This window comes from Ovis aries, chromosome 2 (genome assembly GCF_016772045.2).
Source record: "Ovis aries strain OAR_USU_Benz2616 breed Rambouillet chromosome 2, ARS-UI_Ramb_v3.0, whole genome shotgun sequence".
Classification (NCBI taxonomy): domain Eukaryota; kingdom Metazoa; phylum Chordata; class Mammalia; order Artiodactyla; family Bovidae; genus Ovis; species Ovis aries.
Window position 1 is genome coordinate 70,788,190 of NC_056055.1, and position 26,487 is coordinate 70,814,676.

Sequence of the window (26,487 nt, forward strand, 5' to 3'; positions counted from 1 at the left end):
AGACTGTACTTCTTAATTGTGAGCATATTTTCAGCCAGGTTGTATTTCCTTGTGGAACCCCTGTGTGTACTATACTATTTGGTAGTAACTATTCAGAGAAGTTTTACATTTGATTCTTCTGAGAATTCCAGGAGTTTCACTGGTATGAAATATTTCCAGTATCTACATAACTATCCCCATTTGGGGTTCCTATGTTATGAATAGTCTAAAATGTGGATTCTAGCTCTGTGCATAACTTAGATCTTTAAATTGCCATTTATCATGGGGAAGTTTTTCCCATCCAGATATCTAATCAGTGAGAACTTTGCCAGTTGCTTTTGTCATGAGTGAATGAAGCGTCATAGTCACCTTCTGTAGTGAGAGCAGTTCTTTCTCAGTCCTAGCTTTATGCATGAATTTCACAGTGCTACCTCCTCACCTTTCACAGACCCAAGGGAAAGTTATTCTAGTCATGTGTTTAAAAACCACAACCTCTAGCTGTTGGGTCCTATCCAACGCAGACATCCTGCTGTGTACTATAGGATGTCTAGTTGGAACTAGAAACCTGCATTAGTCAGGTCTGAAGACTACCAGCCAGTGCAGTAGAGAATACATGACCTTTGATACTGGAACCAGAGTTTGAACCATTTATTATTTATTTTTGAGTAAGCTCTACTAAGTCACATATTCGCTCTAAGCTTTTATTTTTCTCATCAAGAAAATAGCAGTAATATTATTACTGATTTTTCCTTATACGATCTTCCTTAATGCTCTAAATTCCTTCCTTTATAAATTCAAGCCATTTTCTCCATCCATTCCTACAAGAGTTGAAGCAGATTGAAAGTTTCTTTAGAGGCAAAACCATAGACTATTCAATATTTTCTCTTATAAAACGAATAGTGAAATAGTGAGTGACCTCATTAATTTCCTTTTTTCTAAATTTTTATTTTTACTTTACTTTATAATACTGTATTGGTTTTGCCATACATTGACATGAATCCACCATGGGTGTACATGAGTTCCCAAACATGAACCCCTCTCCCACCTCCCGCCCCGTATCATCTCTCTGGATCATCCCCGTGCACCAGCCCCAAGCATCCTGTATCCTGCATCAAACATCGACTGCATATCAAACATAGCAATTCGTTTCTTACATGATAGTATACATGTTTCAATGCCATTCTCCCAAATCATCCCACCCTCTCCCTCTCCCTCAGAGTCCAAAAGACCGCTCTACACATCTGTGTCTCTTTGCTGTCTCGCATACAGGGTCATCATTACCATCTTTCTAAATTCCATATGTATGTGTTAGTATACTGTATTGGTGTTTCTCTTTCTGGCTTACTTCACTCTGTATAATCGGCTCCAGTTTCATCCATCTCATTAGAACTAATTTTCTTTTATTAATGTACTTTTTTTTCTGTACCAACTGACTGAGAAAAACTGGTTAAAAAAAGAGACACACCTGAGGTTGGAAGAAATGATGCATTTCATTTCTCAAATTTGCAAGAGTGAAGTGAGGGGTGGACTTACATCTCTGCAGAGTTCCACGCCTTAGACTTCCCCTCCCCCTCTCCCTAGAGTGTGTGTGTGACTGAAACGTATATTGGTTTAGAGGTTCTGCTTGGATAAATGTTTCAGAGCCAATAAATCTGTCACAGTAGCTCTCAGGCTGAGCCAAGGTGAACGATCGCACAGTAATTTCTGCAGAGCCTCAGGGTACCAGGCAGCACAAGCAGGGAGGTCACCAGATGCCTCCTCACCTTATGCCCAGAAGCAGAGACGTCACCCCACAGGAACAGGAGTTTTCCCCACATGCTGCATCTACCGGGTGGTAAAATTCCTTGTCAAACAGCAGAGCAATCAGATGTAAAACACAGAGGAAAAAACAGAAGCACATAAAAATAACTGGTTCTCACAGTGATTCTGGTGATTGGTAGACTCCAGGTGAATATAAGTGCTCTTTATGCAAGGCAACGTGGTGGTGTTCCTCAAAAAAGGTTAGTGTATACCTCCTTTGTTTCAGCTGCATATGCCATAGACACCCACTCACACAAAAGCACTAGGTTGTCCATGATGGTTTAATTTTTTGCAGTTTATTTCTAGTAATGAAAAATCTGGAAGAGAATAAAAATTCTCATAAGATAGGAGTTGATAAGCTACATCATACAATGGAGTGTTCTGTAAGTACTCAAATTATACAGATCTCTATACACACAAATGGAAGATTTCTGAGATATACTCTTCATAGTGACTGGGAGCATGAACTTTGGAGCCAGTCTGCCTGAACTCAAACGCTTGTGTGACACTGGGCAATTAGCGTCCCAATTCTGTGCCTCAGCTTGTTCACGTATAAAATGAGGGTAGCAGTAATATGTAAGCAGTAGAGTCATTGTGAGCATCAAAATGAACTCCTATGAAAAGTGCTTATAACAATCTTGGATTCACATAATAATACTAAACTACTAATTATGTGAGCTATTACGTTAGTATGAGCTGTTATGAGTAGTAGTGGTAGTAACTAAGAAGCTAATGCTAACAGCTTATGTCTGGGGCTTATACTTGTGGGGCTTGAAGTGAAAGAGTAGAACTTTCCATTTTCATTTTAGACCATTTGGATTAGTTACAGTGAACATAATACTTATATTAAAGAGTCATTAAAAGTATTCAGAAGTATACTGGATAAGAAGACTGCTGCTTTGAAAGTCTGATATGTAACAAACAGGGACTTAACCAAAATCACAATTACTGAGGGCTGTATTTTTAAAACATTAGAGACTGATTAACGTAAGCAATCCCTTACACTGAATCCCTTGTGGCTGCATTGCATTGTACACTTAGCAAAATGTTTTCACGTTCATGAGTTGATTCAATCCAACTAACTGGATTATTAATGAATTCACTTAATCCTTGTAAAGTGAATGTTCATATTTATTATTCCAAATAGAGGAAGAGAGAGAGGAAGTGAAGACAGTTGGCTGTTGGTTGTTTGGGTTTTGTTATCATTTTTGTTGTTTCCTTGCTCACAGCAAAGCTGGACAGGCTACGAGATTGAAGCTTAGAGTATTAAGGGCTTGCTTAAACTCAGACAACTTCTGAGTAATAGAAATGGAGAAAACCCAGGTTTCCCAAGGCAAAGCTCTTTCTACCAAACCATAATTACCCTGTAAACATGCTAGATTTACAATTCTACCCATATACAGAAACTATCAAGTATTTAGTTTGGTAAGAAGGTGGGATTTTAGTGGATCAGCAGGAGAAAACATCTAAAAAGTCAGTTCTCCAAGTTTATAAACAAAGCTTATGACTGCCCCAGGAAATTATGACCTGTGTGAATGGCAGCTGACAATAGAACATATAGTTGGCTCCTGTCCAAAGCACCCTCAGGTGAGATAATGCTAATAAGATATGACCGTAGGGTGAGATGATAAACAGATGAAATTGGTAGAGCCAAGAGCGTAATTAAAGATAGTTGCTTTGGGATGTGGCTGAGGTCACTAAAACAATGAACAAATTTTTAAAAGTAAGCCAAATAGCAAGATAACTATAAGCACCTTTAGCAAGTTGCTTTTCTCTCTGGTTTCTTACCTCTAAAAGTGAAGAGGTTGGACTAGCTGACCTCTAAGATGCCTTTCATCCATCTATTCATCCATTCAACAAATAGGCATTGAGTGATTTTTTTTGTTTGTTTGTTTGTAGATCCAGGTACTAATGATACAAGTTGAATGCAACTGATGAGGTCACTTTTCTCAAGGAGTGGTGGGGGCTGGACAAGAAAGGAAAGTATCAGACAGTGATAAGTGTTACCCAAAGAATTAAAAATAGGCTGATGGTAAAGAAAGTGATTGAATGAGTAGTCTAGGTGGGTCCCCTATGAAGGATTCTCTGAGGAGGTGACTTTTTACATGAGATTATTGAATGTGCCTGTGAGAATGAGAGAAGCTCCTAGGCAGAAGAGCTGGTTCAATGACTCTAAGGAAGGAATGAGCTTGTGTTGTGAGGAACCAAATGAAGGATTGATAGACAAGTGAGAACATGTATGGTTCTGTAAATCATAAAGAGTTTGGAGGATTTCAGACAGAAGCATGGTCCGCTTTATGACTCTAAAAGTTTACCAGGATTGCTATGTACAAGCCTGGAAGCAGGTATCCCAGGTAAGAAGCTACTGCAGTAGTCTAGAAGAAATACTATGATCTCTTTAAGGTAAGAGTCAAGAAAATGCAGAAAATTGGACAGATTTAAGACATTTATGGGAGTAGAATCAATAGTATTTATAAATAAATGGCTTTTGTGGGTTAAGTGAAAGAAGAATTCAAGGGTAATTCTCAGATTTGGAGCTTGAGCAAGTGGCTGGATGTTGGTGCCATTTTCCAAAATGGGAAGAAATACATAAAGGCCAGTTAGGATGTGTACAGATAGCAGTGACTCTGGAGTTCGACAGTGGTCATGCTAAGCACTGGATGTCTATTGAACATCTGTATAAAGATGTGAGAGTAGGCAACTAGAGTCAGGAGTCATGAAAATACAATATATTGTTTAACTGCGTGTGGCTTTTGTGACCCCATGGACTATAGCCTGCTAGGCTCCTCTGTCCATGGGATTTTCCAGGCAAGCATACTGGAGTGGGCTGCCATTTCCTTCTCCAGGGGATCTTCCCAACCCAGGGATTGAACCCAAGTCTCCTGCGTTGGCAGGATGATGCTTTACCATTGAGCCACCAGGGAAGTCTGGAGATACAATAGAGTTGAAGATAAATGTGCAGGAGTCATTAGTGTAAAAATATGAACTAGATGGAATCACCTAAAGAGACCTGATAGACAGTAGAGATGGGGTGAGTAAACAGGATCCTGGAGTACTCTTGACCTTGAGGAGGTCAACCTAATAAAGGAGGAGAGGAAAGAGTGGCTAGTGTGATAGGAGATAGAAACACAACCAGGAAAATGTGCTACCAAGGGAAACTTTAAGATGCAAAAAGCAATCCAGTGTATTAAATGCTGCCCTTGGACTGCAAGGAGATCCAACCAGTCCATTCTGAAGGAGATCAACCCTGGGATTTCTTTGGAAGGAATGATGCTAAAGCTGAAGCTCCAGTACTGGGGCCACCTCATGCAAAGAGTTGACTCATTGGAAAAGACCCTGATGCTGGGAGGGATTGGGGGCAGGAGGAGAAGGGGACGACTGAGGATGAGATGGCTGGATGGTATCATGGACTCAATGGACGTGAGTCTGAGTGAACTCTGGGAGATGGTGATGGACAGGGAGGCCTAGCGTACTGCGATTCATGGGATCACAAAGAGTCAGACACGACTGAGCGACTGAACTGAACTGAGGAGGTCTAGTTATAATAACACCAGAAAATCAAGTATTTGATTCCACACGAAGGAAATCATGTTTAAGGATCCAGCTATGTCTATCACTACTGTGTTTCTAAATCTTGAGGACTGGGGGAGGAATTCCTGGCAAATGTATTGTTGAGAGGTCTAAAGCGTTGAATTGAAAGTCCTATCCAGGACAGCCTAGTCACCTAGGCTAGGCTAGGTTAGTCACCTGTTCCAATATGTAGAAAATTTCATCAAGAGGATAAACAAACATGTGGTTTCAGCAGAATCACTGAAAAAGGAGACGAATGTACATCAAGATAAATGTAATTAATATGTATGTAATTATCTTAATGATTAGAATAGATCTAATTAGAATGGATCTAATCAGAATATAATATAAGGATATTATATAAGTTGGCATCAATCCAGAAGTCAAGTTTATAATAACTATCATGTAACTATTAGGGTTTTTAACCTCAACAGTTGATGTTTCTGTATGTGGCAGAAACTGAAGAATGATTCTTCTATTGGTTAGACTGCCTTCCTGTAGGAAAATAACTTATAAAGCTGAATACAGGTAGAAAGAGAATTCTGAGGACGTAGGTCAGCAAGAACCAAACAGCTCTACCTTAAGATGAGTACGAATTTAGTAGTGGGGAAGAATTTGATAAGCAATATAGTGGGGAGACAGAGTTGAAGCTGCAGACAGAGCAGGAGGCGTTTTAGGAACCACATGCCTCACATTGAATTTTTAGTTGTTTGTGCTGCCATAATAGAAATTGTCTCAGTCTTCTCAAGACTTTAATTTTACATAAATAAATACATTATATGCTTAGATATACATTAAATCCTATAGGTCCTGACATTTAGAAATCTCTCAATTAAAAAGCCAACTCATCACCCAGCTATTCTACCATGCACTGTACAGTCAACAAAACAAGTGTAAGCACCCGAAGCATCCAGAATTTATTTTAACCTAACCTTAAAAAAAATAAGTACAGAAAACCAATGATTACTTGACAGTTGAAGAAAAAGTCTGAAGTAAAAGACATCAAAATGGAAGCAAGGAAGAAAGAAAACTCAAAAGACATAGCACACTAAAAAGAAAACTTTAATAGAATTATATTTAATGACCTCAGAAAGAGAGGATAAGCTATTGTTAAAACAAGGTCAGGATACTATTGAAGGAGGAAACAGACAGAACAGGCTCCATCTTGAAAGCAGGACTCCATCTTGGGCCGGACTGTGGACTTTGAGCTATATGCCCTGTATCTATGGAAATGATATACTAACTGGAAAACCAGAGCCCCCCCTCCACCCCCCGGATGGAAGAGCCCCGGGACTCATACCTAGACTCTCTGTCACCTAAAAGAATACCCTAATTATCTGTGTAACCAAACAGAATCATAAATTCTCTTATGCTTATTGGGGTATGACCACAGGCCTATTGATAATTGTCCATTGTTAACTACCTAGGCTTAAGGGATATGAATCACGGGTTTAAGGCATACGTATCATTATCATGGGTTAACTTTGATTGTATCTTTCTTTTCCTTTGTTCAGACTAGTTTCAGAGAATTTGGGGAGGTAGGTTTGAGCACATACACTTAGGGTATATGAGGTTTTCACAAAAACTGGTTGGGGTCCTTGGTTACAACACTATGAAGAAAAAGGAATAAGCAGACACTTTTATTAGCATAATAAAGTTTTAAAAATATAAAATTTTAATTTAAATTTAAAATTATATGGATAAAAATATATTTATATGTTTATATATATATGGAAAATAAGAAAATATCTCAAAATCTTTAAAATCTAGAAGAGAAAACAAGGTTAAACTAGAAGGTTTAAATCAAGAGGCCCAACATCCTACGGTAAGGATCCAGAAGGGAAAAATGTCAAAAGGAATATTACAAGAACATTTTATGGACCTGCAGAAAAGTCCTATTGAGCACCCAGCACAATAAATGAGAAAAGACCCACCAAGTTGTAAATTTTAGAATATCAGGAAGATAGTAAAAGTTTCAAGAAAGGGAAAAAAAACAAGTCACAGATATACCTAGAATAAGAAGGCAGTGACCACCATATCCAGTGCTATCAAACTAGAATACAAACATTTTCTGACATTTAAGATCTAGAAAGTACTTCTCTCCCATGTACCTTTTCTCAAGAAGTCTTCTAAAGGTCTTGTTATTCAGCAGCCAAGTTGTATCCAATTCTTTGCAATCTCATGGACTGCAGCATGCTAGGCTCCTCTGTCCTCCACTATGTCCAGGAGTTTGCTCAAATTCAAGTCCATCGAACTGGTGATGCTATCTAGCCATCTCATCCTCTGCCACCCCCATTCTTTCAATCTTTCCCAGCATCAAGGTCTTTTCCATTGGGTGGCCAAAGTATTGGGGAGCTACAGCAACTTTCCTTCCAGTGAGTATTCTGGGTTGATTTCCTTTAGGGTTGACTAGTTTGATCTCCTTACTTCCCACTGAAGCAATAAGATACACCAAGAAAGAAGAAATGATATCCAGAAAACAAAGAATCAATACAGAAAGGAGATATAGGAAATTCCCCAGAAAATAGTAAAAATAAACCCTACTATGATAGCAGAGACAGCTGTAGTAAGTAAGCAATCCAGATGAATGTGAGAGGACAGGGACATACAGGAGAAAGAGCTCTATTTAAAAAACATTTACCAACTGCTTATCTGGTTGGTTCGCTTACATAGTTTTTTCAAAGGCTATCTTGTTGGAGTTGGGAGCGTGGATGCAGAAGCCAGACTGGCTGGGCTCAAATCCTTCCTCTGCCACTGTGGTCAGACAGAGAGCCTCCCTGTGCTTCACGTTTTCTATCTATAAAATTGGGTCACAATGTACTTACCTCATAGTTATTTCAGAATGGAAGAAAATATTTTCAAATGAAGAGACTGGCAAGAGATTAATCTCAAAAAAAGAAAAAAAAAGAAACTCAATCAAAAAATGGGCAGAAGACTTGACAAACCAGTATGTTATACTCATACATTGTTCTCCTAATCTATGTTAATGAAACTATATATTTGTACGGAAATCTGCCTTTCTTCAAGATTCATGTCAATCATTTTATGGCCCAGGATGACTCACCTGGTGCCAAGGTTATCTTGAAGGAGGAAACAGCCAGAACAGGCTCCATCTTGAAAGCAGGACTCCATCTTGGGCCAGACTGTGGGCTTTGAGCTATATGCCCTGTATCTACGCAAACGACATACCAACTGGAAAACCAGACCCCCCAGATGGAAAAGCCCCAGGGCTCATACCTAGACTCTGTCACCTAAAAGAATACCCTAATTATCTGTGTAACCAAACAGAATTATAAACTTTATTATGCTTACTGGGGTATGACCACAGGCCTATTGATAATTGTCCACTGTTAACTACTTAGGCTTAAGGCATACAAATCACAGGTTAACTTTGATTGTATCTCTCTTTTCCTTTGTTCAGACTAGTTTCAGAGAATTTGGGGAGGTGGATTTGAGCACGACACTTAGGGTGTATAAGGTTTTCACAAAAACTGGTTGGGGTCCTTGGCTAAGAGGAGACTCTGCCTTGGGTCCGCCGGTGTAATAAACTGCACTCCACTATCTGCATTGTCCTTCCAGTGAGTTTGTTTCCTGGAACGCGTGGCTACAACATTTGGTGCGCTGGCAGGAAACTCACTTTGAGGAGACAAGTCCCATTTGGGACTACTCCGCGGCCTTGCGGCTTGAATCTTCTGGAGAGGGAAGGTGCCTCGCCCTTCTGGAAGGATTCTGCTTCTCAACACCTGGACCTTTCACATTAGCAGGTAGTGGATGGCAGCAGGGGAACTGAGCAGTCAGGTGAGGAGGAACCCACCCAGCAGGGTGGAAGAGGGGGCCTGATCACCCCCCCGGGAGGGACTAGAAGGGGCACGGACCCACAGGAGCCTGGAGTCGGCAGGTAGTGGCGATTGCTTGGTACACAGGTAGATAAGCGTGTTAGGGCTTAGGAAGGAAATTTGTGAAGGTCATTTAGGAGGTGGTGTCCATGCCGTCTTGGGGAAAATTATTACCAAGCAATTGCCAGGGGATTATTAGGAGAGGAAACTTGGTCTTTGTGTGCTCGTACTCTGCCCTCCCCAAGGAGGTGTCCCATCTGCTGTGAAATTCTTGACCCCCTCAGAATTATCAGGCTAGAAGAAGGAGTATGAATGGGCTTTTCTGGAGATGGCCTGAGACATGGGATATTTAACCCATCTGTGTTTTCATCCGCACCTGATCAACGCAGAACGGACTTAAAAAGTTAGGGAGAAACAGTCTTGGACCATGTGGTGTTCTGGTTCAGCCGTGCTGACCAGCAGGTAAAGACGCCAATCCCCCTTCTCCCTCTGGGATCTGGCAGGTAAGGCTCTTCTCATCCCAATTAAGTGTTTCATTGAGTGGAAATATCAGAAGTACATAGGGTACAAAGAACTTCATAGACAGAATGAAAAGGAAAAGTAGAAGAAGGTCTGAGAAGGTAAGCAAGATGGGGGAAGTGAATCTAAGGCAACTGTATTGAAGTGCATGACTAAAAATTTAAAGAAGGGATTTGGAGGAGACTATGAGGTGAAGAAGACACCTAACCACCTCCACATACTCTGTGAGGTCAAATGGCCCCTATGGAAGTAAGATGGCCACCAGAGGACACCATGAACTTAAAAATAGTGGAAGCAGTCTATAGAGTAAGTCTCAGCAGAGCTGGGACACCTGGATCAATATCCATATGTTGACTCATGGCTAGGGTTAGCTCAAGACCCTCCTCCTTGGATGAGGTTCTGTATCCAGAAGGGAAAAGGAAAAATATTAATGGCACAAAAATTGACTGAATAAATAAAAAGAAATTCTACAGGATTTGGACAGTGATGACCTGACTTCTCTGTCATACTGGATAATGATGCGCCTGCCTCCCAGTGCTCCACCAGGGCCGGAGTCCGCCTTAATGCCCAATCCAGGGCCAGGTGAAGTTCCTGCAGCAGCCGCTGCTCCTCCGCCAGCTCTCCCGGAGATCATAGAGCCACCATTTCGGCAGGCTCTGATCCCAGCGATGGAGACCTCTGGTCAACGCCCCCGGGATTCCACCTCAGCTGGATCTCCTAGATTGTACCCATCTCTCCTGGTGAGTATTGATGGAAAGGGGGAAGAAAACACAGGAATTAGACAGAGGCTGCGCTCTGCCAAGGAACAGGGGGAAAGTACCCTACTACAGATGCTCCTCAGAGAGCTACAACAGCCTCCAGTTCAGGAAGCATGTGGGCACTACCATCCATGCCCTGTAGCCTATTATTACCAGCCATTTTCCTCTACGGATATATTAAACTGGCAGAGGCACACTCCACCATACTCGGAGGAGCCACAAGCCATGATTAGGCTAATGGAGATTATTTTTCAAACCCACCGCCCTACATGGGATGACATAATCCAACTACTAGTCTCCCTTTTCAGCACTGGGGAAAGACACAGGATCCTAACTGAGGCCAGAAAGTGGTTAAGAGAAATAGCACCTGAGTGTACTGCAAACCTGCAGCAGTGGGCAGAACTAGCCACCCCTAATGAGAGGCCCAACTGGGACTGTAACACAGAGAAAGGGAGGGGCCACCTGGAGAGATATCGGGTGGCTATTTTACAAGGTCTCAAGAGTGGGGCCCGAAAACCTATAAGTAGGGCAAAACCCTCCCAAGTGATTCAAAGGGAAAGCGAATCACCCTCTGAATTCTACGAAAGACTGTGCGAGGCCTGTAGACTTTATACGCCAATAGATCCAGAGGCTGCTGGGTCTCAGATGGTAATAAATGCAGCCTTTGTGTCTCAAGCCTACCGCAAAAATGTCAGATGGGGGGGACACCAAGTTACTCATGAATTTATATACATCCCTGAACCCAATACCTTTGTTGGGAAGAGACTTGCTGTCTAAATTGGGGGCACAAGTGACCTTCCCCCCCTTCCACAAAAGACCCACTCTTCGAATGGGCTCAACCATCTATTTACTCTTCCTCTCGGTAACCCCTCAGGATGAATGGAAGTTGCACGATCTCCCAGAGGGAAAACTGGATGGGCTAAACAGTCGAGAGAGAGAGTTAACTCAACAATTCCCTGAGGTCTGAGTGGAAGACAACACCCCTTGCCCCCCGCAGCCCCCCAAAACAAGTCCCACTGGTAATAGAGCTTAAACCCAGTACAATTACGTCAGCAGGCACCTTGGGACTGCCAGACCTTGCTCAGCCATTTACTATTCATGTGACTGAAAAGGACAAGGTGGCTATGGGACATGGGACAGACCTGTGGCTTATCTCCCAAAATGGCTGGACAATGTTGCCACTGGGTGGCTAGGATGCTTATGGGAAGTTGCTGCAGTTGCCTTACTGGTCTGGAGACAACCAAGCTGACTTTGGGCCAAGATTTGATCGTAAAAGTCCTGCATGAGGTCAACACTCTTCTGCAAGGGGACCCCCATAAATGGCTGTCAACATCCCAGATTACTCAATACCAGGGACTGTTATGCCCCATGTTACTATTGAGCCTTGTCAGGCCCTGAATCTGGCCGCTCTCTTTCTTGTGGGAGAAGGTGGGCCCTCACATGATTGCAAGGAAATATGCCAGCAGCCCTGACTTGACAGACCAGCCAATCCTGGACCAAGATTTGGTCCTATACACCAATGGCACCAGCCTGGTGAAACAAGGACAACAACTGTCAGGATATGCAGTAGTCATGGAAGAAACCATCGTTGAGGTTAGCTCTCTGCCATCACACTGGTCTGCTCAACGGGCTGAACTATATGCTCTAATTCAGGCCCTCCAACTGTCAAAAGGTAAGAAGACAAACATTTACACAGACTCCAGGTATGCTTTTGCCATACTACATGTACACAGGGGTCTATATAAGGAGAGAGGCCTTTTGACAACTAGTGAAGAAGATATTAAAAATAAGGAAGAAATTAAGACCCCATTAGATGCTGCCTGGGAACCAGAAAGGGTTGCAGTCATACACTGCCGAGGACATCAAAAAGAGGATACCCCCCAGGCTCAGGGAAACAGACTGGCAGATATGACCATTAAACAAGCAGCCGAGGGCTTGGGGGTGACAAGTGAAGTCCCTATTAAAGCTCTCGTATTGGCAGAGCTGCCTGAGCTAACACTGGACTCTCCAAAATACACCGAAGCCCAAAACCAACTAGCCAAAGCAGAAGGGGCCATCAAGACTGAAAAGCGATGGTGGGAATTGCCAAGTGGCAAATTATTGGTACCAGAGGAGCTGGCACCCACTCTGGTAAGCCAAACACACCAAGCGACCCATCTAGGCCTGATAAACTGGAAGAGCTAATTTGAAAATATTTCTTGATTCCCTACCTCTCTTCCCTATGCAGGACGGAATCTCAGAACTGCACTGCCTGCTCACAGGTCAATGCTGCCTCTAGACACAGAAACTTCTGGGGATTCAGCCAAAAGGTATGCTGCCCTTTGAACACCCGGAAGTGGACTTCACTGAAATGAAACCTCATCAACACTACTGTTACCTGCTGGTCATGGTATGTACATTCTCGGGATGGGTAGAAGCTTTTCCTACCCGGACTGAAAGAGCATCAGAAGTAACCCAGTGCCTGCTTAGGGAGATAGTTCCCAGATTTGGATTTCCTATCAGCATTGGATTGGACAATGGCCCAGATTTCATAGCTGATTTAGTACAAGTAAGCAAAACTTTAAACATCAAGTGGAAATTACACACAGCATATAGGCCCCAGAGTTCTGGGATGGTGGAAGGAACCAACTGGACACTTAAAAGAGACACTCTCCAAGTGGGTCATAGAGCCTGACTACTCCTGGGTGGGCTTGTGTCTGACGGCTCTGCTCAGACTCAGGATGACCCCATGGTCCCATGGCTATTCTCTGTATGAAATTGTGTATGGGAGGCCCCCTCCCATAATAAAACAGATGTCAACAAATTTGCCTCAGGTAAGGGGAGATGAGATTTCACAGCCGTTGGAACAACTGGGTAAGGTAATAAATCAGGTAACTAAGTTTGTGCAAGAAAGGGTGCCGTTTCTCCACTGGGGAACAGATTCACGAATTTGTGCCTGGGGATCAGGTGTGGGTCAAGGGCTGGAAACACAACTCCTTGGCCCACATTGGAAGGGTCCATATACTGTTGTGCTAACCACCCCTACGGCAGTTAAAGTTGCAGGTGTCACTCCCTGGATCCACCACATGAGGATGAAGAGAACATACCACGCAGACCCAGAAAATGCTGAGTGGACTGAGCAGAGGGACCCCACTGACCCTCGAGAGATTAAGATCATCCTTAAGAAGAAAAAGGAAAAGATCCTGGATGAGCCCCTTCAGGATGAAGCTGCATAATCAACTCCTGCTGCTTGGCCTCATCAACGTGATTTTGAATTTAACTTCTGTTTCAACTCAGGACAATGTTTTCATCTCATGGACACATTCCCACGCGGCCTTCCACAACACCTCCAACTGCTGGGTATGTGGGGCTATGCCTCCGTCTGTGATGGATGGACTTCCTTGCTGGGTGTCACCGCTCCGCCAAGGAGATTTTAAACCACTATGCTCTTTCCTAGGACAACAAAAAGAGACTTTCCTTCCTCTTGTCAACCATAATCTCTCCTTGCTCTCTTGGTATAAGCCAGACCTACAGTCAATAGACTTGGCTCATGGGGTTACATTTGATGTAAACATCAGTTTCGTAGAAGTAACAAAAGCCTATACCTCATATTTAAAGAACAAAAAGGAAAAAATCTCCCTGACCAGCAAGGAAGGACAGACCTCTAGGTATGTTGAACAATTCTACCAAGTCTGGGATGAATATTTCTGGATGACCCCAGAAAAGGGTCAATTAATTACTCCTACCGCTATATTCTGGAACAAAAAGAACAAAAGGTAGGGTTCGGTGACCATCCATTAGACCTAAAAGAACTAAAATACATGGGGTATCTATCCCCCGAACAATGTAAACAAACATTCGAAGTCACATACCACCCCAACCAGTCCATCCACTGCCAGGCTCTGATTGGAAATATAACCCTGGAATCCGCTGGGTGGCGCCCAACGGAACACAATGGCTTTGTGGGCCTAACCTTTGGTCCTGGTTACCAATCAGCTGGGTAGGCCGCTGCACACTGGGATTCACTTTTGCCCACGGCAGCATAAAACCTAACCTACAACAAGCCCCGGTAAATCTACCTTATTTACATGCTAGGTGGACAAAGTCTGTGTTTCAGTGGTATGAGCATACTGCTGCCTTATTTGTACCTTCTGTAGGGACAACAGCTATAATGATTAAAGTAGAAGCCTTGACTAATTTCACAAAACAGGCCCTCCTAGATAGTGCTAAAGCCATCCAAGCCTTAAATGAAGAACAAATCTAAATGAGAAAAGCAGTAATTCAAAATAGAATGGGCTGGTGCACTGGGATGACCCAGAGAGATGGTATGGGGAGGGTCGTGGGAGGGGGGTTCAGGATTGGGAACTCATGTACACCCGTGGCGGATTCATGTTGATGTATGGCAAAACCAATACAGTATTGTAAAGTAAAGTAAAATGTAAAAAAGACTAAAGTACAATTAATTAAAGAATATTGTACACATAGATATGGGCCATCTTTTTACTAAGAATTTCAACACCATCAGTTCAGTTCAGTCGCTCAGTTGTGTCTGACTCTTTGCGACCCCATGAATTGCAGCACACCAGGCCTCCCTGTCCATCACCAACTCCCGCAGTTCACTCAGACTCAAGTCCATCAAGTCAGTGATGCCATCCAGCCAGCTCATCCTCTGTCATCCCCTTCTCCTCACCATAGCAATACTAAATTGTGTTTTAGTTTCTTTATGTATAAAAGATGTGCTGAAATATGCATGCCTCAACAGTTTTTATTTTATTGAATATGGCTGTAGGTGACATCCTTCTATATAAAAACAATCTGCACAGCATCACATAAAGAATACAAACATCTTAAGTTCATACAGTCATTTCTCTAAACTCCTTAAGGAGAAATTTAAATCTTTGCTCAACACTAAAATTCAACAAAATGCTTGAGTTTCTCAGGAAATAAAAAATAACCAATTTCAAAAAAAAAAAAAAAGAATGGTTTTGGACATGCTCACAGCTGCTCAAGGAGGGACTTGTGCTATAATTAAGTTTGAATGTTGTGTATATATTCCTGATTTATCTGCCAATGTATCAGCTGCTTTAGATGACATGAAAAACCAGGTAAAAGCAACATGAAATGAAAACATTCCTTTTTGGACTTCAGTCCTATCTGGTGAAGGGTGATTGGTGGAAAACTATACTTACCATTGTTATAGTTGCTTTGATAGTTCTGCTTTGTGGACCCTGCATTTTACAAAGTATTATGAACTTTGTAACCCAAAGGTTGGTGTCGTTCTCCCAAATTGGTGGTCAGAGAGCCAGGGTGCAATATATCCCTATGAGTAATGCTCATACTATGAGTTAAGAGCATCAAGAGGGGGTAATGAAGGAGGAAACAGACAGAACAGGCTCCATCTTGAAAGCAGGACTCCATCTTGGGCCAGACTGTGGACTTTGAACTATATGCCCTGTATCTATAGAAACAACATACCAGCTGGAAAACCAGACCCCTCAGATGAAAGAGCCCCAGGGCTTGTACCTAGACTGTCCGTCACCTAAAAGAATACCCTAATTATCTGTGTAACCAAATAGAATCATAAATTCTATTTTGCTTATTGGGGTATGACCTGTTGATAATTGTCCACTGTTAACTACCTAGGCTTAAGGCATATGAATCACGGGTTTAAGGCATACAAATCATGGGTTAACTTTGTATCTTTCTTTTCCTTTGTTCAGACTAGTTTCAGAGAATTTGGGGAGGTGGAATTGAGCACATACACTTAGGTATATAAGGTTTTCACAAAAACTGGTCAGGGTCCTTGGCTAAGAGGAGACTCTGCCTTGGGTCCACCGGTGTAATAAACTGCACTCCACCATCTGCATTGTCCTTCTGAGTAAGTTTGTTTCCTGGAACGCGTGGCCACAACATTCTCAAAATGCCTGTTGTGGGTGAGGGGCCTGGTGCCATTCTCTGAATTTTGAGACATTTCCTTTCTTTAATTAGCAGACTGCTAGTAGCTATGTAGCATTCAGCTAAAGACTAGCAGGGGGGCACTCTTTCTGCCCCCTTCTGATGTCTATGTCAGAAGCTTTCTCTATCTCTTTTATACTCTAATAAAACTTTATTACACAAAAGCTCTGAGCGATCAAGCCTCATCTCTGGCCCCAGATTGAATTCTTCTCTTCCAGAGGCCAAGAATCCTGGCATCTTTTGTGGTTCAGCAACAACCTTTCAATATCCCCTCACACCCAGTTAAAATGACCATCATTAAAAACATCTACAAACAAAAAATGCTGGAGAGGGTATAGAGAAAAGGGAACCCTCCTGCATGGTTGATAGGGATGTAAATTGATATAGCCACTATGGAGAACAGCATGGGGGTTTCTTTAAAAACTAAAAATGGAGCTACCATATGACCCTACTGGTCACATACCCTGAGAAGACTCTAATTCAAATAGACATATGCTAGTATCAGAAAATTACTACAGCTAATCAGTGAATTTAGCAAAGTTGCAGGATACAAAATCAATACACAAAAATCACTTACATTTCTATATACTAACAATGAAAAAAAAAAAGAGAAATTAAAGAATCAATCCCATTCACCACTGCAACAAAAAGAATTAAACAACGAGGAATAAACTTACCTAAGGAGACAAAAGAACTGTACACAGAAAATTATAAGACACTGATGAAAGAAATCAAAGATGACATAAACAGATGGAGAGATAGTCCATATTCCTGGATAGGAAGAATCAATATTGTGAAAATGACTATACTACCAAACACAATCTACAGATTCAATGCAATCCCTATCAAATTACCAATGGCATTTTTCACAGAACTAGAACAAAAAATTTCACAATTCATATGGAAACACAAAAGACCCCAAATATCCAAAGGAGTCTTGAGAAAGAAGAATGGAGCTGAAGGAATAAACCTTCCTGACTTCAGGTTATACTACAAAGCTACAGTCATCAAGACAGTATGGCACTGGCCCAGAAACAGAAATATAGACCAATGGAACAAGATAGAAAGCCCAAAAATAAACCCATGCATCTACGGGTACCTTGTTTTTGACAAAGGAGGCAAGAATATACAATGCAGCAAAGACAGCCTCTTCAATAAATGGTGCTGGGAAAACTGGACAGCTACATGTAAAAGATTGAAATTAGAACACTTCCTAGCCCCATACACAAAGATAAACTCAAAATGGATTAAACACCTAAATGTAAGACCAGAAACTATAAAATTCTTAGAGGAAAACATAGGCAGAATACTCGATGACGTAAATCAAAGCAAGATCCCCTATGACCCACCTACTAGAGTAGTGGAAATAAAAACAAAAGTAAACAAGTAGGACCTGATTAAACTTAAAAGCTTTTGCACAGCAAAGGAAACTATAAGCAAGGTGAAAAGACAACTCTCAGAATGGGAGAAAATAATAGTAAATGAAACAATTGACAAAGGATTAATTTCTAAAATATACAAGCAGCTCATACAACTTAATACCAGGAAAATAAACAATCTGCTCAAAAAGTGGGAAAAAGACCTAAACAGACATTTCTCCAAAGAAGACATACAGATGGCTAAAGAGCACATGAAAAGATGCTCAATATCACTCATTATTAGAGAAATGCAAATCAAAACTACAATGAGATATCACCTCACACTGGTCAGAATGGCCATCATCAAAAAGTCTACAAACAAATGCTGGAGAGGGTGTGGAGAAAAGGGAATGCTCTCGCACTGTTGGTGGGAGTGTAAATTGATACAGTCACTATGAAAGACAGTATGGGGATTCCTTAAAAAACTAGGACTAAAACCACCATATGACCCAGCAATCCCACTCCTAGGCATATACCCTGAGGAAACCAAAATTGAAAAAGACACATGTATCCCATTGTTCACTGCAGCACTATTTACAATAGCTGGAACATGGAACCTAGATGTCCTAGAACAGTAGCATGTCCTAGATGCTATATAGATGTCCTAGAACCCAGAACAATAGCAACCTAGATGTCCATCAACAAATGAATGGATAAAGAAGTTGTGGTACATATACAGAATGGAATATTACTCAGCCACAAAAAGGGATGTATTTGAGTCAGTTCTGATGAGGTGCGTGAACCTAGAACTTATTATACAGAGTGAAGTGAGTTAGAAAGATATCATGTTCTAATGCACATATACAGAATCTAGAAAAATGGTACTGAAGAATTTATTTATAGGGCAGCAGTGCAGAAACAGACATAGGGAATAGACTTATGGACATAGGGAGAGGGGAGGAGAGGGTAAGATGTATGGAAAGAGTGACATGGAGACTTGTATTACCATATGTAAAATAGATAGTGACAGGAATTTTCTGTGTGGCTCAGGAAACTCAAACAGGGGCTCTGTATCAACCTAGAGGGGTGAGATGGGGAAGGAGATGGTAAGGAGGTCCAAAGGGAGGGGTATATGTATACCTACAGCTGATTTATGTTGAGGTTTGACAGAAAACAACAAAATTCTGTAAAGCAATTATCCTTCAATTAAAAAAATAAATTAAAAAAGACATATGCATTCCAATGTTCATTGCAGCATTATTTATGATAGCCCAGACATGGAAACAACCTAAATATCCATCAACACGTGTGGATGGGGAAGAGGTGGTGCATATATGCAATGGACTATTACTCAGCCATGAAAAGGAACAAAATTGGGTAATTTGTAGAGATATGGATGGACCTGGAGCCTGTTATACAGAGTGAAGTAAGTCAGAAAGAGAAAAACAAATACTGTATACTAATGCATTTATGTGGAATCCAGAAAAATGGTATTGTCCTGGTGCGCTTAGTCACTTAAGGCAGGAATAGAGGCGCACATGTAGAGAATGGATGTGTGGACACGGGGTTGGGATGAACTGGGAAACAGGGATTGACACAAATGTGCTGCAATGTGTAAAACAGACAGCTAATGGGACCCTGCTACCCAGCACAGGGAGCTCAGCTCAGTGCTCTGCGGTGACTAGATGGGTGTGATGGGGAGTTGTGGGGAGATCTAGGAGGGAGGGGTATATTATACGTAGAGCTGATTCACTTCATTGTACAGCATAGATTAACAGCATTATAAAGCAATTACAGTCCAATAAAAAATTCGTACCTTGAATCTTATGGGCTTATAGAGGGGCTGAAAGTGAAAGTGAAGTCATGTCTGACTCTGTGCAATCCCATGGACTGTAGCCACCTGTCTCCTCTGTCCATGGAATTTTCCAGGCAAGAGTACTGGAGTGAGGGCTGGGAAACTGTAAAACACACACAGAGAAAACTAAGTACAGTTTTTTTTAACATAAGTAATTTATCAGCTCTAGGGAAAAATAATGAGTGAATAAGAAAGGAAACATAATAATGGTAGGCTTCTCGGCTCAACAGTGACTATTCCAAAGTCAGAAACTGCAGACGAGTGAGAACTGTAGTGTGACAAACTGGAAGGTCAGAGGAAGGATAAAGGATGTGAGAGAACTCTTTACCACAATAGGAAGTGAATAGAGGTAGCATTCTATTTGGAATGAGGAATTAAATACCAAAAAGAATGAGGAAATATGTTTAAAATAGCCCTGAAAGAATAGGACATTGCAACGATGGCCATTCGGGTACCATGGTAAATGACTGAGTGGGTGAGACAGACTCAAGGGGAGCAGTGGCGGCTGCTGGGGTCCCAGAGCACCAGCTTCCATGAGGAGCCTCAGGATTAGGGGTCCACCGTGAGGTTAGCACCACTGGCAACAATGGGAGGAAGAGAAGAGCTGCCCCCTGAGCATTCTAACCCAGAGACCCTGAACATGGATCTTCCCCATCCCAGGAAGGTTCTTGGCCTGTCTGGAATAGGGCCCTGCAGGGCAACCTAATTCTAAAAATTGTTGGGGAAGACTTACCTTTTTGACCTCCACCACCTTGGCTTGACACTACCACGCTTCCTATATATTTACAAAAAAAAAAGATTACATTTGGGGTTGAAATCATACTTTCTAAAACAGAAAGTCATGACAAAATCAATATTTGAAGACACCTAACTGACACACAAATGAAGCGATAAATATTTCTGTTGTGCTATGATATTAAGCAGATTAAAAGGATTGTGCCCAAGAACAAGAAGAAGAACGAGAGACAAGGCGTACAGGCTGCCCATGCAAGGGTGAAGCGTAAGGGAGATCCGATATTGTCTGAGCTGCAGCTGATGTTTCAAAGACAAGCCAAGCAGTGAGTACTCTGATGGCTGCCCCACAGGTATCAATGCTGGCTGGCACGCTTCCACTCCAGTGACCCATCCCTGGGGTTTGCCTCCATTCCTGAAATGGCCCCCTTTTCACACAGGCCCCACACTGTCTTCAAGGGCTGAATAAGACAAGGCTAGCCAGCATGGAGGAAGTCACTTAATAAGCACTTTCCTGTCCTGGGGACAGATGTGTTTGGATTTCAGTGAAGGAACTAAAATCCCAGCAGCTGAGCTGGAGGAGGCTGCTCCAGAAGCCTGGAGGGAGATGTAGGGGTCTTATGTTTTGTACCGTCTCTTGGCAACCCTCCTGACTGCTGCTGACCCATGGCAGAGACCCAGCTCCTTTGCAACGGGCCTTGAAGTGATCACATTTCCATCTGTGTCCAGAAGAAAGAGTGTGGTAAAGTCACAGGGACTCACTCCTTGCTTGGGTCACAGAAACACCAGACACCAGCTGAGAATAAAAGCCCACACAAAATAGAAATCCAGAGGCATTTTTCAGCAGCCATGGTAAATGAGGATTTTTTAAGAAACAAAGTAAGTACAGATTTTTTTTTTTTTTAAAGAATGTCTGAAATCCTAAGTAAATGGCCTTTGATTTACAATGCCCATGGATTTTTGGTGTTTTCAACAATAAACAGGAATACTGAGTTTGGGTTTTTTTTCAATAATAAGCAGGAATATTGAGTTTGGGGTTTTAATTCCTTTAAGCATTTTCCTATAAAATGATTTCTAAAAAAAGCATTTTCTAGAAAGTATTTCCACTTTCTCCCTTTTTTGCCCTCTAGGTTAGAGCTATGATAAAAAAGAAGGGAGAAGAAGGGAACAAATATTTGTAATGTGCTCATTTTGTGTTGGCATGGGCTCAGAAGCTTTGCCTATATACCAAGTTCCTTCTCATGAATCCAAGCCCAGACCTTTGTTTCCTCGTATGTACTGCCAGTAACAAAGAGATCACATTCCATTTATTCACGGAATTCATCTAGGACAACACCATCAGTTCAAACTGTGAGAGCGAATGCGCTTGTCTCTAAGTTATCAATTAAGATTCGTGCTGCGACTCATTTCTCTATTTTGCCAAGTATTTAAAAATCCTCATTATTCGCTGCTCCTCACCTTGCCCAGTGAAAGTTGGCAAGCACTGTTATCCTCACTTAATAACCCATGTTACCCAGGGAATAGCCTGGCTTAGAAGCTATGATACCCAAAGCTCCTGGATAAGCGCTCTGAGTCTCCTGTCTAGACTTGATGAATAATTCACGGGTCTAATTGGTGGAAGTCCAGTCAGGAGTCTGGCAGAGTTGATTGCTTCAGAGCCGTGACATCCAGGGCCCTACTCTTGCCTCATTTTCCTTCTCTCTCTCTGATGCTTCAGCTTAAGAGAAATCTCTTCTTTCCCTATTTTTTAAGAGTTAGGAAAGCACAAGATTCAGATCCCAGCCCTCTACTTGGTTGTTCTCTTCACACATTCAGTCAAAAAAGGAATGAAAGTGGGTCATTTGCAGAGATGTGGATGAACCCAGAATCTCTCATATAAGGTGATGGAAGTCAGAAAAAGAAAAACAAATATTGTCTATTAATGCATACATGTGGAATCTAGAAAAATGGTACGGGTGAACCTATTTCCAGGGCAGGAAGAGCGACGCAGACTTGAGAACGGAGATTTGGACAGAGGGTCGGGGGGAAGGGGAGGGAAGATGAACTGGGAGATTAGGATTAACATATATACATTACTGCTGCTGCTGCTGCTGCTAAGTCGCTTCAGTCATGTCCGACTCTGTGCGACCCCACAGACAGCAGCCTACCAGGCTCCCCTATCTCTGGGATTCTCCAGGCAAGAACACTGGAGTGGGTAACATATATATACTACCATGTGCAAAATAGATAGCTAGTGGGAAGCTGCTGTATAGAACAGGGAGGTCAGCTTATTGCTCCATGGCGACCTAGATGGATGGGATGGGGGTGGGAGGGAGATTCAAGAGGGAGGGATATATCTATACATCATATAGCTGATTCTCCTCTCTGTACAGCATAAACTAACACAGCATGGCAAAGCAATTATACTCTTAATAAAAAAATTTTTTTTTAATTGAAGTATTTGGACTTCTAGGACATGGGCATGTCAGCTGCCTGTTGGCTTTCAGAACTATTTCTGACTCTTCCTCTATTCTGCCGTGTACTACAGGCTCCCTTGCCCTCTAGCTTCTGGTAGTTACTTATAGTTAATAATAGGTACGGTATAAAGTTGGAGAGAGAGAGAGAGAAAAAAAGGAAGATCAGATCTTTCTTTCTCTCCTTCTCACCCTTCCTTTCTATGAGTTTTCAGATCCTGGATCCCGCTGGTCCCCTCTCCAGGCACCCCTGTGTGGTTCTAGCTCCTGTCAGACAATGGGCTCCCTTCCTCCCCTGCCCCTCCAACCCTGGTGGAGATAGCAGCTTCCTTTGTTTCTCCATTTCTTGCCAATTTTCCATTACCCTTTTAACCAATTATCTGTATTAAATCCCATCTGCCTGAAAGATGCAGAAGACTATTTTCCTGGTTCTATCCTGACAGACACCATTCTTAGTTACAAGCTATAGAAACCAACCTTGACATGTTGGCAAGAAAGAATTTTGCTATGAAAGATACTGGAGAGATCAAAGGATCTCTGGGAGGACTGGAGAGCCAGGCTCGGAAACTGCAAGGGAAGGAGCAATGCTCGCAAATCTTCAAGTGACATTGTGTGGGTGCAGGCATGTTTGAGGTCTTGGGTCCTGCCATGTGCCACCACCAACACTGGATATTGGAAGGTACCATTCGAATTGTTGTCTCTGTTCCCATCTCTTGACAGAATCAGCTCTAGGCTCTTCCTACTTCTCTATGACATTTGCTTCCAATTTAGAGAGAGTAGAGATGGATACATCTGATGGTCAATGCCCAGGTCATGTGCCCACTTGTGGCCACAAAAGTATCTAACATTTTCCATTCCTATCATGCTAGATGGGCTCTTTTTAGGCAGAATTCCCTAAATACAGGAGAAAAACTTGGCAGCCAGAGAGACCTTGAGGGAATGAGTGATAGTTGGTCAGTTGTGTCTGACTCTTTGCAACCCCATGGACTGTAGCCTGCCAGGTTCTTTCATCCATGGAATTCTCCAGGCAAGAACACTGGAGTGGGTAGCCATTCCCTTCTCCAGGGGATCTCCCCAACCCAGGGATCGAATACAGGTCTCCTGCATTGCAGACAGATTCTTTACCATCCAGGTCACCAGGGATGTTTACTATTAAGAGACATTCCTAAGTATAAAGACAGATCAACTTAAAAAGTATCCACAGATAGATGGTTTACTTAATCTTATAATCTATAGATAATACATTAGAATATATAATGAATCCATACACCTTTTCCAAAGGAATACCTGAGACAGAAGTAACAATAAAGTTATAAATGACAATCATCAATCAGATGAAATAATTTAGATGAAGCTTATCTCTCTCGAAGAGATGCAGACTGGGCGGATTCAAATGTAAGTAGCTTCTTTGGGAGCTATGGAAATCCCTGGGATCACTGGTAAGAAAGTGGAAAAAGAAAGATGAGAAGTGAGTGAGTGACAGTTGCTCAGTCATGCCTGACTCTTTGCAACCCCATGCAGCCTGCCAGGCTCCTCTGTCCAAGGAATTCTCCAGGCAAGATTTCTGGAGTGGGTTGCCATTTCCGTCTCCAAAGATAAAGAAAGGAGTGTAAATTATCCATTGAGTTATTGCTCTGGGGTAACCGGATCTAAATCCTCTAGGGAGAACATGGAGCCAGTGTAGAAGACATGCCTCAGAGTCATCCCAGGTGCTGGAAGCTGAGGTTTTCTATACCAACTATATACCCCATGCCACTGAGAGCCGCTGCTGCTGCTGCTGCTAAGTCACTTCAGTCATGTCCGACTCTGTGCGACCCCATAGACGGCAGCCCACGAGGCTCCCCCGTCCCTGGGATTCTCCAGGCAAGAACACTGGAGTGGCTTGCCATTTCCTTCTCCAACGCATGAAAGTGAAAAGTGAAAGTGAAGTCGCTCAGTCGTGTCCAACTCTTCATGACCCCATAGACTGCAGCCTTCCAGGCTCCCCCATCCATGGGATTTTCCAGGCAAGAGTACTGGAAAATCCCATGGATGGAGGGTGGTGCTTAAATTCTCCTGCACTCATATGCGAACTGAGTGGATCTAATCAAAGAAAAGCTTCAGGCAAATATAAGCTTCCAGGGAGAGGAGTTAAAAGTTGGGCAGGTGTAAGCTGAAAAGGTAAGGGAGAAATGATGTAACAGGGAACCGACCCCATCTGCTATGGGGGTAAGATGAATATAAAGGTCCACTAGGCACTGCTCAGCATTAAATATACCACAGTATCTACGATGGAAGCATTCCTGACTTCACGATACTGGTGGTCTCAAGACATGGGAACAGGCAAGCACAATACAGTGGGGACGAGAGCAGTAATAGAGGCCACCTACACAGCTAGAGGTGGACCTCGGGCCACTGAGACCCAAGAGGACAAAGACAGTATCCAACTCATTTTCGCATCTCCGTTGTCTACGATGGTACCTAGTCTGTATATGCTTTCTGACTCAGTACTGACCTGTCAGATGCGCTCTTGGTGTGTTACACTCTTTGTCTCTGTTTCACGCTATAACCGAACAACCTAGGAGTGTCAAGGTACTCATAATTATTCCTAACCATCAGACTACCCCCAGTCATTCTTCATATATGAAAGTGAAAGTGAAGTTGCTCAGTCGCGTCTGACTCTTTGCGACCCCATGGACTGTAGCCTGCACCAGGCTCCTCCATCCATGGCATTTTCCAGGCAAGAGTACTGGATTGGGTTGCCATTTCCTTCTTGGTGTAATTTCTCCAAAAGTTTTGCCTACACAGTGGGCCTCATTTCCAAGCCTAGGCTATCCCAATCAGAGAACTTAACCTCTGGATGCTCACTGGCAACTCATTCTTATGTATCTTTAGAAACTAAGCTCTTGGAGAGCAGGAAACATATCGGTTGTGTTTCACAATGTACACTCCGTGTCCACGCTAGTGCTGGCACATTCTGTATGTACAAGCTTCATTTACACTAATGATTTCTTGGATGACTTGAATAAATGAATAAAGGTTATAGATGTTGAGTAAGGACCAGTTGCACATCTAAGACATGGCAGAAGTGAGACTTGAACTGCAGTCTGTCTGATCCCCAAATATCTGCTATATTTTGCTGCACATTAAGCAACTTACCTGTCCATGGCAACTAGAAAATTTAACTTGGCTTAAAGATTACTATTCTGAGGTCAAAAGTAATGGGATAGGAAGTGTGTAAGAACTTACTATAAGCATCAGGCTAAGGGATTATCAAGCAAAACTCTGGACCCAAAGTTGGAAGAAGGTTCTTAGAGGATTTGACAGGACTGGACAATCTTTAAAATTCCCAGAAATGAGAACACTCTTTAACACCATACACAAAAATAAAACAGATTAAAAACCTAAATGTAAGACCTGATACTATGAAACTCTTTGAGGAAAACATAGGCAGAACACTCTGATATAAGTTGCAGCAATATCCCTTGGATCTGTCTCCTAGAGTAATGGAATCAAAACAAAAACAAACAGGACCTAACTAAGCTTGTAAGATTTTGCACAGCAAAGGAAATCATAAAAATAAAAAAAAATAAAACAAAACAAGAAAATATACAGAATGGAGAAAATATTTGCAAATGACGTGACCAAGGGATTAATGTCAAAAATATACAAACAGCTTTTGCAGCTCAATATCAAAAAGCCCAACCAAAAAAT

At 42.2% G+C, this 26,487-nt stretch overlaps 1 long non-coding RNA gene across 3 annotated transcripts in view; it reads right to left on the minus strand.

Moving 5' to 3' along the window:
* Positions 1-908: 908 nt before the first annotated feature.
* LOC105607964 (uncharacterized) overlaps positions 909-26,487 on the minus strand; it is a 185,836-nt gene continuing 160,257 nt past the window's right edge. For 2 of the 3 annotated variants that reach the window (XR_009599232.1, XR_009599231.1), the window contains 4 exons: positions 20,343-20,384; positions 19,571-19,712; positions 3,568-3,745; positions 909-2,096 (listed from right to left, as the gene is read on the minus strand). This is a non-coding gene — a long non-coding RNA (uncharacterized LOC105607964). Of the gene's footprint in view, positions 2,097-3,567; positions 3,746-7,460; positions 8,147-8,413; positions 18,833-19,570; positions 19,713-20,342; positions 20,385-26,487 lie in introns of all 3 variants that reach the window. The other variant, XR_009599233.1, reaches the window with a different exon arrangement.